Source organism: Protopterus annectens, chromosome 6.part0 (genome assembly GCF_019279795.1).
Source record: "Protopterus annectens isolate FY-2018-M chromosome 6.part0, PAN1.0, whole genome shotgun sequence".
Taxonomy (NCBI): Eukaryota; Metazoa; Chordata; order Ceratodontiformes; family Protopteridae; genus Protopterus; species Protopterus annectens.
This window is the reverse complement of record NC_056737.1, coordinates 339,401,735-339,416,330: the sequence shown is the minus strand read 5'-3', so window position 1 is coordinate 339,416,330 and position 14,596 is coordinate 339,401,735. Positions and strand designations below refer to the sequence as shown.

The 14,596-nt window shown below is 37.7% G+C and overlaps 1 protein-coding gene across 1 annotated transcript in view; it reads right to left on the bottom strand.

Moving 5' to 3' along the window:
• Positions 1-14,596, bottom strand: part of KCNK10 (potassium two pore domain channel subfamily K member 10) — a 972,966-nt gene that overhangs the window by 251,147 nt on the left and 707,223 nt on the right. The window lies entirely within an intron of this gene.

The following is a 14,596-nucleotide window of genomic DNA, read 5'->3' as shown; positions in this document are numbered from 1 at the left end:
GTATTACAGTTTCATAGTCATATTCAAAATCCAGGAAGCATGCAGAAATGTAAAATTAGAAAACAGTTGGATTGGACTTAGGAAAAGTTTAAGGGGGAGGTGTACTTTAAAAAGTTAAAGAAACTGTGTGGGTTTTGCATGTTTTCCCTACATGCAGTTGGGACTTCCTGAAGGCATTCTGATTTCCTCCCATATGCCAAAACATGATGTTTAGGGACTCGTTTAAAGTATTTTTGCATGTAATCATTTCAGTAGCCCTTGTGACCTATGATACAACTGGAAAAGATATGCATATATTAGTTCACTTGTCCAGTTTAATAAATAATTAAATAAATAAAAATAAACTTTCAGAAATAGTTATAAGGGCTGTTGTGTGTGAGCAATGCCATTTCTAAGAAGAGCCCTGAGATTACTACTATTAGTTTTGTCGATCACTCTGGCTAAGTTCAGCAATTTTATGGAAACGCATTGACTGTAACAAGGTATGAGATGAGAATTAACTGGGTAAGGAACTCCAGATGATCAGAGGAAGTGCAGGAGATGATTGGAAGCCTGTGAAAAAAGAAATGGGTAAAATGAGACAAGATCATGTTGTGAAGATTGGGTGAAGATGGAGGAAGGCTGCCAGCCTAGCCAGATAGAATTTTGGAGACAATTCTGTCATCTGTAAATATTAATGTAAACCACAGGCTGTTGTCTTAAATGGTAAAAATAGTGTTACATGTGGAACTATTAAATAATGTAACAACAGTGCACTCTACTGACCAAGTAAAGCAGGTTGTAACCCTTTGATGTTAAAACTCAGAGCCAGTAAGTCTTGAGTGTGGCATCCTGCCTATTGTTTTAAGGCCAGAGTTAATGGCCAGAATTTGCATGCATAAATGTCCTTTATTGCTCTGGTTTCTGCCCAGAGGTGAAAAATGTAAATGTAGTTTCTGTTAGCCTGGGAACCCAGGGAAGTGTGAAGAATGATGTAATGTGAACCAGAAATGTGATTTTAAAAACAGAGAGAATCAGAGAGCATTAAGAATATTTGTCTTGACCATCCAACTCACCAGCACTGTCTTGCTCTATATGTAAGTTTATTTTAGATTTGTGTTTTCTCTTAGAAAAAGCTAGAACTTAGAAAAATTAGACTGTGTTATTCTGTGATGTCAGAAATGTACTACTGAATTATTTTAAGAATTTCTCAATGATCTCTTTACTCTTGACTAGCACTGTGTAGTAAAAAGTATTGTCTTGTATTTTGACTATTTGTTATTAAATATTTTTAAACCCTTTCAACTGTGGCTGGTTTTGTAGAGATAATTTAAGCTCTTTAGAGTACTTGCATGCCTTTGGTAAAATTGCACAAAGCCACTCCAATAGCTTTAGCCCTGGGCTATACTACCAATTGGATAATAATATTGCACAGTAATAATTGGACACCCTTTTAAGGGCCTTTGAGTAGCTGATAAATATTAGTGGGTGGTGGCAGCTGGTACTACCGTATAGTCTGTGAAAAAGGGGCATAGCTGTAGAACCTGTGCCAGCATTTCCCAGGAGTGTCTGTGTGGTTGTATAAACTCTTCTCAAAGTGTGTGTGTGTGTGTGTGTGTGTGTGTGTGTGTGTGTGTGTGTGTGTGTGTGTGTGTGTGTGTGTGAGCTACCTGGGCAGGGACATGAAGCACTGTTTGAACAGAGAGGGTGCTGGAGGTTTTAGCTTGCCCACTAGGCTGAGATCTGGACTCTATAGCTCTGCCAGTGGGGAGACTTATTGGGAACCTGGTGAGCGAGGGACTGACCAGCCCCGGAATGACTGTGATCTCTGTGTGCTCTTAAGGGAAATTGCACTTTACTGTGTGTATTTGTTATCCTTTCCTCCTACATGAGATGCCCCTCACTGGTGTTAGTGGTGAAGAATGAGGTTCCTTGATTGCTTGGCCAGGGCATGGCATAACATGTGTAATGGAGGTTATCAATTTTTCATGCTCTTTTTGGCCCTCATTCTTCCTCAAACTATTAAGCTCAGCCCCACTGATGCATTTTTCGAGTACTTCTTGGCATCTGGGACACTGGGCATGGGAGGAGAGGGAGAGAGATGGGAACTTTGATGAGTCACAGCATTTTACCAGGATTCATGTTTCAAAATGAGACCACATCTTGGTAACAAAGTCTGCTTGGTATTGCCTGCAGCATCTCCCAAAAACACTGGAATATCTCTATGGTATTTAATTCACAAAGGTTTTTGTTTATTTTTGTTTATTTTATTTATGTATGTATGTATTTATTTATTTAAATATGTGAACCAGCACAGAGCAATGCTCCATTTAGGCCATTGTTAATGTCAATGTTAGTACTGTAGAAATACAACCAAAGGAACAAAAAAACTCTAGTCAATATCAGGACAAAAGTGGTAATGCTAGAGTAAACATACAGAGAGGTATATATGTCAGAGTAATATATAGTATAACTGAACATAGTTATAAGTAGATGTGTTACAATAATTCGGTCAAAAAATCAGTAAGAAGAGTAGTTCTATACCATTATGTCAAACAGCATAATAGTTTTATGAAGAAAACAATATACTTCCAGGCTTTTACTTGTGTTCATAAACATTTTACTGAATATGTTGATTAATCTCTGTTAATTTTTTTTACATTTTTTGACAACGTTTGTGCAGCATTATATTGTTTGTAAATGTTCTATTTAAGCTATATTTGCTAGAGATTATCTCCCCCAGGCCTCTACTGAAAAGGGGTCTTGCTTGTCCCAGCTGGACCTATCCCATAAATAAACATAAATAACTAATTAAAACAAACTGCTTGTAACACATATTATTGCTCGGCATGATGGGACATGAAGAGTAAGGCTCAAGTCAAATGATGAGGGGAGGGAGGGAAAGGATACAGACAGAGAGACAGAAAATAGAGGAAAACAGTGCCGGAGGGGTGAGCTACCTCCTACTCAGGGTCAGGAAGTCCAAATAGAACTACAGGAGTTTGGGAACATGTTTACTGATAGGCCTCAGTGCATCTACCTGATGAATTGCCATGTAGACAAAATGATCATCAAACAGGCTCCTTATGTTGTGTCAGAGTGAGTTAAACAGACCTTGAAAGATCCAGTACAGCAGATGTTGGATATGGGGATTATGCAGGAGTCCAACAGTTTCTTCTACTTAAACATGTCTTATGACACAATATAAGCTAATAAATAAATGCATTGCTTTAGTTTTAATACACAGTGATAGCATATAATTCCTGGCATGTAATCTGAAATAGTATTAAGTCCAGGAATTCAGCATGGAAGGAGGGTTGAAGCAATAGGTGGAGAATGCCAGCTAAGGGGATATACTAAAATAGTCCAAATTGGGTCCCACAATTACAAAGGTAGGACCTGGAAGGAAGTATGACAAAAACAAGTTAAAAGTATGGTATCACAACAGTGCAAATGTCTACAAGTTATCTATCCAGAACTTCACTTTCCATTAAGTAAGCATGCGCAGAGGAAGAAAATGTAGTTATGTCCAAAAAGTTTTATTTATTTTATTCTGTCTGTGTGACTCACAGAACTATGTTTGTGTCTTTTGGCTTTTCCCGGTTAGGGGTCGCCACAGTGGAACTCCGGTCCGCTAATGATTGGCAGTAGATTTTTACGTGCTGGCTTGCCGGGCCTAATGCACAACCTTCAATGAAGGAACGCCCATTCATGCATGTCACCACACAGAAGACGCTCTAACTGAGAATCGAACGGTCAACCTCTAACTGTGAGGCAACAACGCTACCGCAGCACCACCACTGCAGTGTGTGACTCACTTTCCAATAATTAGGCAGGTGCAGAGGAAGAAATGGACTTATATTCTGACAAGTTGCATTTACTTTACTATAACATTTGTTAATCCATGTATGTGAGTTGGTCCAATGACACGTTTCAGTCATGACTTCAGCTAAAAATAAATAATTATGGTAACCATCAACAAGATTCACTGCAGCTTTTAAAAAAGTAAGGTTAGCCAGTCATTAAAATTAGTTACATTACTATGCACTAGAGAAAGTGTGGAGCCACACAAACAAACTCCAGACACCACAGTATGCAGTTGTGCTACAAAGCTGTCCACTATCTGGTTCTCTGCCAGGATTACATATTTAAAAAAATGCCTCCTGCTACCAAGCCACTGTTGCTGTTATGCTCTGCATTTATCTTTTTACAGTTCATTATTGACAGACTTTCTGTTCTCATGAGCACACAGTCTGAAAAACTGAATGGCCAAAATTCACTGACCTCCACCACAAAGCAAGCCATCTGCAGCTGCTTTGAACAGCCATGCTGTGAGCATTTATCTTTTTATTTTATTTATTTTTTAAGCAAGCATGTCATATCTGTGTGTTTAAAAAAATAATAAGTAGGCAAACATATGGCAGCCCTGTTCAAAGCAGCTACTGGTGTGCTAGTTCTTCCTACAGCAGCAATGAGCAGTGGGCCCTGGGCTATCACCCGAATCACCCCTAATGTGCCATTGCAAGGATATGACTCTACCAAGGATACAGTATGAGTAAAGTACAGTTCTATAGATACTTAATGTTAGAATAACTTATTTATTTCAGACATTTAATGTGTAATGTGTACTGGTATTGTCTAGTTGATGAAAGGTAATATACCTATGGCTTGTCTTGTTTTCTCGCTGTTATTTTAATTACAGTAACATTAAAGACTTAGTAAATGAGTAATTGCATTAATTAGCTAATAACCAGATGTCAGTTATATATAAAACACACACACACACACACACACACACACACACACACACACACACACACACACACACACACACACACACACACACACACACACACACTTATGCTATTCTGTCACTATCAGACTTGGATTTGCAGAGCAAACTACCAATATTTTTTAAAGGTTTAACATAAGGCCATGGTAGCATAGAGGCTATGTCAATTTTAGATGTGGATTTCTAGAATAAATTACTTGTAGTTTTTGAAAGTTTTGTGATGCCCTGTTTTCCTAATTTTCGAGAACCTATTGTTGAAATTTTGGAAGAAGAGTGTCGTTTGTTAAATTTTAATAGATTTGTTTGGCATGACCTTCCTGCTGTGAATTCACAATTTCTTGGGTTCTGTCTCATGTATTTTGTGCTTCAGTCATCCTGATAAAGTTCTTTCTTTCTTTCAGTAGTAATTCCTTACTTTCCTCCCTGGAACTGAGGTAAAACTGATGGTCAGAAGATTGGTGACTCTGTTTTGTTCAGATACTTGAGAAGTGAAATCACATATGACCATTTTCAGTCTCCAGGAACATTACCCTTCCTATGATTTGCTAAAATGCTTCATTGTGGTATTCCCTAAGAACTGTAAGAATAATGTATTTAAGCCCCTTTGCTTTCATTGTGCACTTCAACTTTTCATACTTCCTTCTGGGCCATTTCTACTTAGTGAAGCTTATGATTAAGCATCTTATCTGTGCCACCGCTACTGACTGGTCTTGGTAAATAGCCCTTCTCTTCTTTCATGAATACTATGCACAAGTATTATTTTCATAGTCCTGTTGTTCCTCCCAATTACTATGTTTTATAGCTCCTCTGTCCCCTTTGCCTCTCCATGCTGCTTTACAAACCATACCTACCTGGTGTATCCGCCATCTCCGCTAAGTGGTCCTATGGTCTGGCTGCTCGTCGCGCCTCGTGTCTACTACCCGTGGGCTCCCACTCTTTCCTGCCCAGGAAAGACATTACAACTCCACAGCAAGGGAATTAAAGGTCCATAGCAGCAACTAGAAAAAAACACCACCTCCAGGTACCCTGTGAAGATGTCTTACCCTCAATGTGCCCTCAGAGCGACTATCCCCTTAATAAAAGGCTCAGTTCTACTACACGTGGGCTCCCACTCTTTCCTGCCAAGGAAAGACATTACAACTCCACAGCAAGAGAATTAAAGGTTCATAGCAAATACTGGAAAGAACACCACCTCCAGGTGCCCTGTGAAGACGTAATGTGCCCTCAGAGCGACTATCCCCTTAATAAAAGGCTCAGTGTATGTAGCCACATACTTTAATAAATGATTATATATTTTTGTTAAGTATTTAGTAGTACATCCTGCCTCCCGTGTGATAGCAGCCGACCGCAACCCGCTCGTGCCCTTTGCCCATCCCCAGTTTTCCAACCATTCTCTCCTAATTCCTTAACTAATTTTAATATTGTGCAGGATTCTTCCCTGCTACCATTTCTCCTATCGCCACCAGGTGGCACTCTACAACTATACTAGGCTGTACTTTGATATCTTCAACTCCTAGCTAAAAACAAAGTTAGACCCTTTTCCTACAGCTCCCCTGCCCAGTCTTTCCTATCCTTTCCCTGCTACCATATCTCCTGTCGCCACTAGGTGGCACTCTACACCTATACTAGGGTGTACTTTGAAATCTTCAACTCCTAGCTAAAAACAAAGTTAGACCCTTTTCCTACAGCTCCCCTACCCAGTCTTTCCTATCCTTTCCTGACTCACCTCTCATACACTTACCCTGTCTTTTACATGTTCTTAATGGTTTTATATTGCAAACTCTTTTTGGCAACACTTACCTCTTAGCTGTAGCCTTTGTACAGCTACAGATAGTTGTTTCTCTTGTGGCTTGTCCACCCTTTGGCTCTACTTGCTCCGTTCGCCCTGCGGGCGCACTCCGGTCCCCTACCCTACCCCCAAATCCCACCCACCCCACTGCACCTAACCTTATACTTCTATAGCCACACCTCCAACCCTCATCATCCAATAGCTAACCATATCTCATTACTACCTAATTTCTCTTTAAACAGCTCCACCCCTTAACTGGCCTTCTTTAAATCCTAATCACCTCATTTCACCTATTTATCCACATTACAATGTCTAGCCCCAGCTTGCCAACACACTTTAACTCTCTCCTCTTAGCTATAATTCTTACCACTCTACTGATATCACATAGCCTAACTTGCTATGAATCCCTAAACTTTACTAGATTTCAACACCTCCTAAAACAAACAATTCTACTCTCTCATCTAGCTTCTCAAGCCCACAGTAACATAACATCCTCTTCATCCTACCTTCTACCACAGTTTCATAGATTAACCCATATTAAATATCTCTGAATCAGAAAACTAGACCCTATTTTCTGTAAACTCTTGAAACTTACACACAATCCTCAACAGTGCCTACTTCTACATGGTGACATTCATCCAAATCCAGGTCCCAACATTACCCAGCATCATGCCTTGTAAGACATCCATTCTTTTGACATCTTATGCCTAACTGAAACTTGGCTCAAGCCCATAACTAAAGACAATGATATACTCCCACCAGGTTATAACATCCTGAGACTAGACCATCTAAATAAAAAAGGTGGTGGAGTGGCAATACTTTTTAAATCTGATTTGAAGGTCATCTCACCAGATATTCAACCACCATCACCTAGTAATGCCGAGATCTTAACCTCTAAGCTCCAAATTAATGCTAATAAATCCATGTACATTATTTTCTCTTATATCCCCCCAGGTAACAACATTAATACTCTTGAAAATGCCCTTAGATGGCTCTCCATATCCCTCCCACAAGAAACCATACTCATTGGTGACTTTAATATTGACTGGAATGATTGTACCTCTACCAATCCAACTACTCACATAAACCTTTATGGCTTTTATCAAACCATCACCTCCCCTAACAGAACCCATAAACCTAACAAGAAACAATCTACCTTAGACTGGATACTAGTTAACAGTAACCCCTCTCATATAAAACAGACATACTTCCTGATGGTATTAGTGACCATTCTCTTACCTTCATAATTAGACAAAAGACATCCATTCCCAACCAAATAACATTTATAACTACCCGGAACAAGAAAAATCTCAACCCAGTTAACTTTCAAGCTGAGCTCAAAGCTTGCAATTGGTCACCCTTAAAATACCTACCTCTTGACAAAGCAGTCTCACACTTTAACAATAAATTTTTGCATATCCTAGATCTCCATGCCCCCACTCGCACTCTTAGAACTAAAAACAAACCTGCTCCTTGGCTCTGAAATGATACAAGGCACAATATACAACTGAGAAATAAAATCTGGTCCAAATGGAGAAAAACTAAAAACCCAATTGATCATCTAAACTTTAGACAGCTTAGAAATGCCACAAAAAATCAATATTCCTTGACAAAAAAACTACTACCATAAAATCTAAGAAAAGCAACAGAAAGACCCACAAAAATTCTGGTCAGGTATCAATAAACTGCTCCATCCAGGACATTCCAAAACACCGGCCCCCTCTAATTTGACTCAAAATACTCCTAACCAAATTGCTGACACCTTTAATAAATTTTTTCTGAGACTGTCCAATCCCTAGCAAATACCTTATCACCTGTTACCACAACTGAGTCACCCTCACTAACCCATCTTCCCCAGACATTTCATCTCCAGCCCATTCCTACATCGCTCATACACACCCTACTTCTTAAACTTAAACCATGTACACCATCAGCTGACCTCCTGCCAGCTGAATATCTGCAAATGGCAGCAGGAGTACTTGCCTACCCTATTTCCATCTTAATAAACAGAACCATTACAGAATCTTATATCCCATCTCTCTGGAAAGTCTCACATATTATCCCATTGCATAAAGGAGGCAATTCAAATGAACTCTCAAACTTTCGCCCCATAGTCCTTCTTTCTGTCTTAGCAAAAATCATGGAGAGATGTATTCACCATCAACTACTGCATCATCTCCTCCAAAATAACTTACTAGTGGATTGCCAACATGACTTCAGGATACTCCACAGCACCACAACTGCACTCCTATCCTTTTCTAAATGCCTTTATAAAAATCGTAATAGCAACCTACTCTCTTCAGCTCTCTTTATAGACCTCTTTAAAGCCTTTGACGTGGTTAATCATCAATTACTGTCTGATATACTTAAGTCTCTTTTAATTGACACTCAAGCTGTAAAATGGTTCAAATCCTACCTTGATAACAGACAACAAGCAGTCCTCTGGGACAATAACTTATCCTTTCAGCTCCCTATCACTCTTGGGGTCCCTCAAGGCTCTATTCTGGGACATCTCCTTTTCACTATTTTCATTAATGATCTGAAAACCTCCCTTCCCCAAACCACCTGCATACAATATGCTGACGATTCAACATTAATCTGTGCCGCATCCTCTCTTGCAGAACTCCAAACCAGTACCAAAAAAGTATTCACCTTAGTTGAAAACTGGTTCCACCAACGCTGTCTCCTCCTTAACCCCCAAAAAACTAAATTATTATTGTTTACGCCTTCACAGAAGTCCCCTCCTATCAATTTCATAGTTACATCACATAATGGTACAGAAATTGCTCCAGATACAACCACCAAACTCTTAGGTGTAACAATAGATAATAATCTTAAGTATGACACACACATTAATTTAACTATTAAATCAGTTAATAGAAAGCTTGGTTTCCTTTATAGACTTAAACCCTTTCTCATGGCTTCATCCAGGATTACTATTGCCCAAACTCACCTAATCTCCACCCTTCTCTATGCCTCCCCCATCTACACAAACCTATCCAAAAGCATTCTAAATAAGCTGGCAACCTCTTATAACAATATAGCCAGATTTGCCACTGGGGCACCTTTTAAAACTCACCATTGCCAAAATCTTAAACTTCTAGGATGGCTGGAAGTACAAAACTAGCTACTTTTCCAGCAATTCACTATTATCCACAAGATCTTACATCATCCCACTAACACTCCCATACTCTGCAACCTCATCAACACTTATAAAAATCTTCCTACCCTACAATCTGCCAATAAGCTACAAGTAGCCACCTTAAAATCCAACAACAAATCGGGGGACTGCCTATTTTCTAACTCTGTGGGTAATACTTGGAGCAAACTCCCTAGCAAACTAACATTCCTCACATCTACCCAACTTTTTAAGAAACAACTAAGAATCTTCTTAAAATTCCAATGGCTATGTCCATGCAGCAGCCCTGACTGATATTATCTCCCCTTGCCTTAATCACCTTTAACAACTAAAACATTTAATCTCTGATGCTCTTTTCATCTCAACAAGCTCTAATTGAAGCAGAAAAAATATATATATATAATTTCTTTATGCCCCTCGCTGTGCTGTAAATTCATGTTTACAAAATGTTAACTTGATACATGCTCATTTATTACTGTTGCAAAACCTATGTAAATGGATTGAATAATTTATTAATTTCCATTCGTAATATGGACTCTCTGTAGAAGATTTTTTCTCAGAGCTTTTCTCCCTTTGCCTCTACTGAAAATGGACATATATCCAGTTAGACTAGCCCGGTCAACAAATGTAAAATAAATAAATAAAATAAAATTTATGTCTTTACACATGCAAAAAACCTTTTAGCTGCCTTTCAGTGGCACACACTTCTCTGCTCAGGCTTTTCTTTTCTGACTGCCCTATCCTTTTTTTTTTGATTATTCTTCCTCCCATATTTCTCATACTGTGTTGCCTTATAATTCTTAAACACTGTATTTTTCCTTCCCCTTTGAAGCCATCTCATTTGACAATTGCATTATTTTTTACTTATGTTATATTTGCGTGTTACCTTCATAACTAGATTTACTGTCTATTAGCAGTTATATATTCATGTTGTTCCCCAACACCATTGCCATTAATTATTAGTTATATTTTTCTTTGGAAATATCCTATTTTCTGTCAACAGTTGCTATCTTGAAGTCCATAGCTCTCATTTTTGAGTTGCTCAAATCTTTGGTTACCTAGAAGGCAAATTTTAATACTTCAAGATCAAGTAAACTCATTCTTAAATGGTTGCCCACATCTAAGTCTGAGAGCACCCCCTATCTTGATTTGTGAGCACCAGATCAAGTACTACTGTTTTTCATGTAGGCTTTAAAACTACCCCACAGCATTTTGGATGCCAAGAGTAATCATATTTTTACCTGTACTTACAGTTATGGGGTTATAATTTGCCACTCACGTATTAAAGCTGCCCATTAGCAAACCCCTTATCTACCATTAGTTCTTTATGACACTTCTTTCTTTTTTGCTCCATCAGGGCTGCTAGTTATTGGACACAGTGGCACCCCATCATGTCCCCCCACTGTCCCAGGTCTATATTCCATCCTATTGACTGCTGCACACTAAGATGGAAACCCAGGTCAGCATGTTGCTGTGGCACATGGGGATTAAACCACTGTGAAATAATGAGGAGATACATCCTTTTGTCTCTGTCCCTGACTGGTCCTCTGTATGCAATGATCTTTGTGGGCCAATAATCCTGCATGCTTCCACACATGCTGCCATACATACTGTTATCCATGCCCCCAAATATGCTTCCACAAATTTTGCTATGAATATGTGTACCTATGTGCTCCCAAGCATGCTTTCATGCATAGGCCAGCTCTTAGCCCCACATATGCTCTCATGCCTTTTTTTCCACTCATACTCACACACATGCTCTTTTACATGCTTACAGTCATGATCCTTTGCATGTTCCTAGAAATTGCCTCAAATGTCATTAATTACCTTTTCATGGTCTCACTGTAATGTTATTTCATTCTACTGCATACATTCAGTGAATACTGATGAACAAGGAAAATATACATTTATCATTGCTCTTGTTAATTTAGAGTTCACACAGCTGTATAGCTATGCATTCTATGATAAATCCCAATAGCTTTAAAGAAATTAGGTACACACTCAGCACCACACATTTAACTCTAAATTGTTAAGTTCATTACTTGTTATTTGAGTGCATTATTAAATGAAAACTTTTAAACAGAGAATAGATAGAAAATTATTTTCTGTAATGTGCTATCTCAGTTTAAATCATTTAAAATTGTTGCCTCTGCATTCTGTGATCATACTATTCGTTATTTTAAACTCTACATTAGTAATAAACATTGTGAATATCTTTTTATATGATAAAATGTTGGAATTTAATTCCTGGCTAATTAATTAAATTAATACTTTATTTCATAATAAGTAAAATAGACATAACTTATAATTGTGGGATTCCTTTAAAGTTACTTCTATGAAAGAATTTCAACATGGTCTAGAAGTACAATTAAAGACTGGGATAAAGAACTTGTAAACATTCAGACTAATCTTGATATAACTAGATGAAGTACAAAAAGCAGAAAAGTACTTTTTATCTGACATCATCATTAAATTAACAATATAAAAGTTATGGTTATAAAACCATCAAACATTTAACTATCCCAGACTAAACATTAACACATCTATGTCCTCATTATTCCTTCTTTTCTCTTCCTTTCTACCTTTTTCTTCAGCTTTTCCCCATCTCCCCTATCCGTTATGTAATTCAAGATAATAATATTCAATTGATATCTCCAAAATGAACTCTATCTCCTATCATCATCTTCTGAACTTAATCATCTTCAAGGATTCTTCTTTTAAGGCACAGTTGGCTAAGCCTACAATGGTTGATATATCAGTATAAACCTATAATATTATAAATCTAAATAGTTATTCATTAAATTCACAAAGCCACAAAAAATTAGTAAGATGAGTCAAACGCCACATAAAGCAAAAACACTTTCAAGCATTAAGAAGCCTTGCAAATAGTAAAGATGATATTGAAACTTAGGAGATCTTAAATAATTTCAAAACATAGTTTGACAATATTTATCATTTTCAGAATATTTATCATTTTCACTCATAATAATGTGTGAGAATACATAAATACTGTTATCACTAATAATATAAGTTAGTTTATAACTAAGAACAAATAGAATGCTAATTGTAGATACCATTGCAATTAATAATAGACAGCTATTTCTGATAGGTTAGCAAGTTCATTAGAATGTTACAACATACACGTCTCTCCATTTCTAACTGGACTTACAGGCACAACTAGGCATTGATAACTTTGCATAAGATGTTGGGAAAGAGTTTATTTACTTCTACTGTTTAGGAAAGACCTTATTCTATTCATTTAAAATTGTAGTCCAATCCCATTCTTCACCATTACTGGATTAAGCAGATTATCTCCTCTACTGGTGCATCTAAACAACAGAACACTTCCATTACCATTTTAGAAAGATATTGACAGTAATACAGAGGCACCAAAACCAGTTGTCATAAAGGTACTTGTAGATGCTTGGGATGGACTTCATTCTAGGATTTGTGGCATATTCACAAACAAAAGCTTGTGCAAACACTCGGTGAGGGTGACTACTTGAATAATATTAAGTCCCAAAATGGCTCAATGGTCTTTTTGTGCTAATAATAATATTTAAAAGACTAAACTGAATGGGGAAAAACAGACCTTCTCCTTTCAGAATTATGATAGTGTACCAGGATCTTTACTTCTACATGCAAAAATAAATCTCAGCCATTTCAATGTCCTGAGATTAAAAGTAAGGACAATATCTTATCACCTGTTCTGCACAGAGACTAACCTAGCCATTGCACTTCTATCCTTTACCAGCACTACAAGCACGACTGTCTCTTTCCCAGTTGGCTATTGACCTAACTAAACTCTTGACTTGGTCCCTTGCTCTCTTTTGTTACAGCAATTCTCTTTCCATAGACTCTATACTGTCACTACTCACTAGCTCTTGGGTTATTTTCAGGCTTGCTATTAGATTATCTTTTACACAATTCATCCACATGCACCACACCTATAGCCTAAGGGGTCTACAAGAGAATTGTAATTTACCCTTGAATTTGTCACTTTTCTGGCTATATCCAACTTTTTCATGACCAATTTCAAATGATTCCACTGATGTGAATATTGTCACTGGTGCAGTACATTTGCCTTTTATCTTACATTCTAAAGTCTTAAATCCCTTTTAATCATAAGCTGCAGAACTTTTAAGCTTCACACTATGCAGTCCAATTCCTCTCATAATCCTTATCTCACCCTCCCTCTCTCTCTCTCTATACATACATATATATATATATATATATATATATATATATATATATATACACACACACACACACACACACATTTATATATCAGCCCTCTCTTTCTGTCTGTCTATCTCTCTCTGTATATATTTATATATCAGTATCCCCTTCAGTTCATGCAAGCTCTGAATGGTTGACATGGCTCTGACTTCCCCTCTTGAATACCTCAAGTTGCATCTGATCCTACCCTGGACCTTTTTAATAGACAGGCTGTCGGCAATTTATAATCTCCACAACTGGAATTTATTCCCATTCATGAATCCATTTATACTGCAATTTGAAGTGCTATACCCTCATAGTACTTAAATGGTTGTGTAAACATGAGGAAAAGTCAACATGTAGTGCACTGAAATGTTTGGTTTAATGATCTGTTTGTGTATTTATGCATTTATTTTATTCATGTTTTGTTTACTGCATTAGTCCCATGAGTCTAAAGCCAGTCTTCAGGAAAGACCCAAAGAGGTATTTACTTTATTCTGGATGGTAATTTCGCCAGGACACTATAGATTTACTCAGCATTTTTAAAAGAAAACTGTCTTATTTAGGATTTTGTTAGGGGGGGGGCTTGCCCTCCACACCACCTTAATCTGAAAGTAAAATGGGCAGGGGAACACCCACTAAAGGAATAGTTAAAACAAAGGTGTAAAAAAGTGACAAG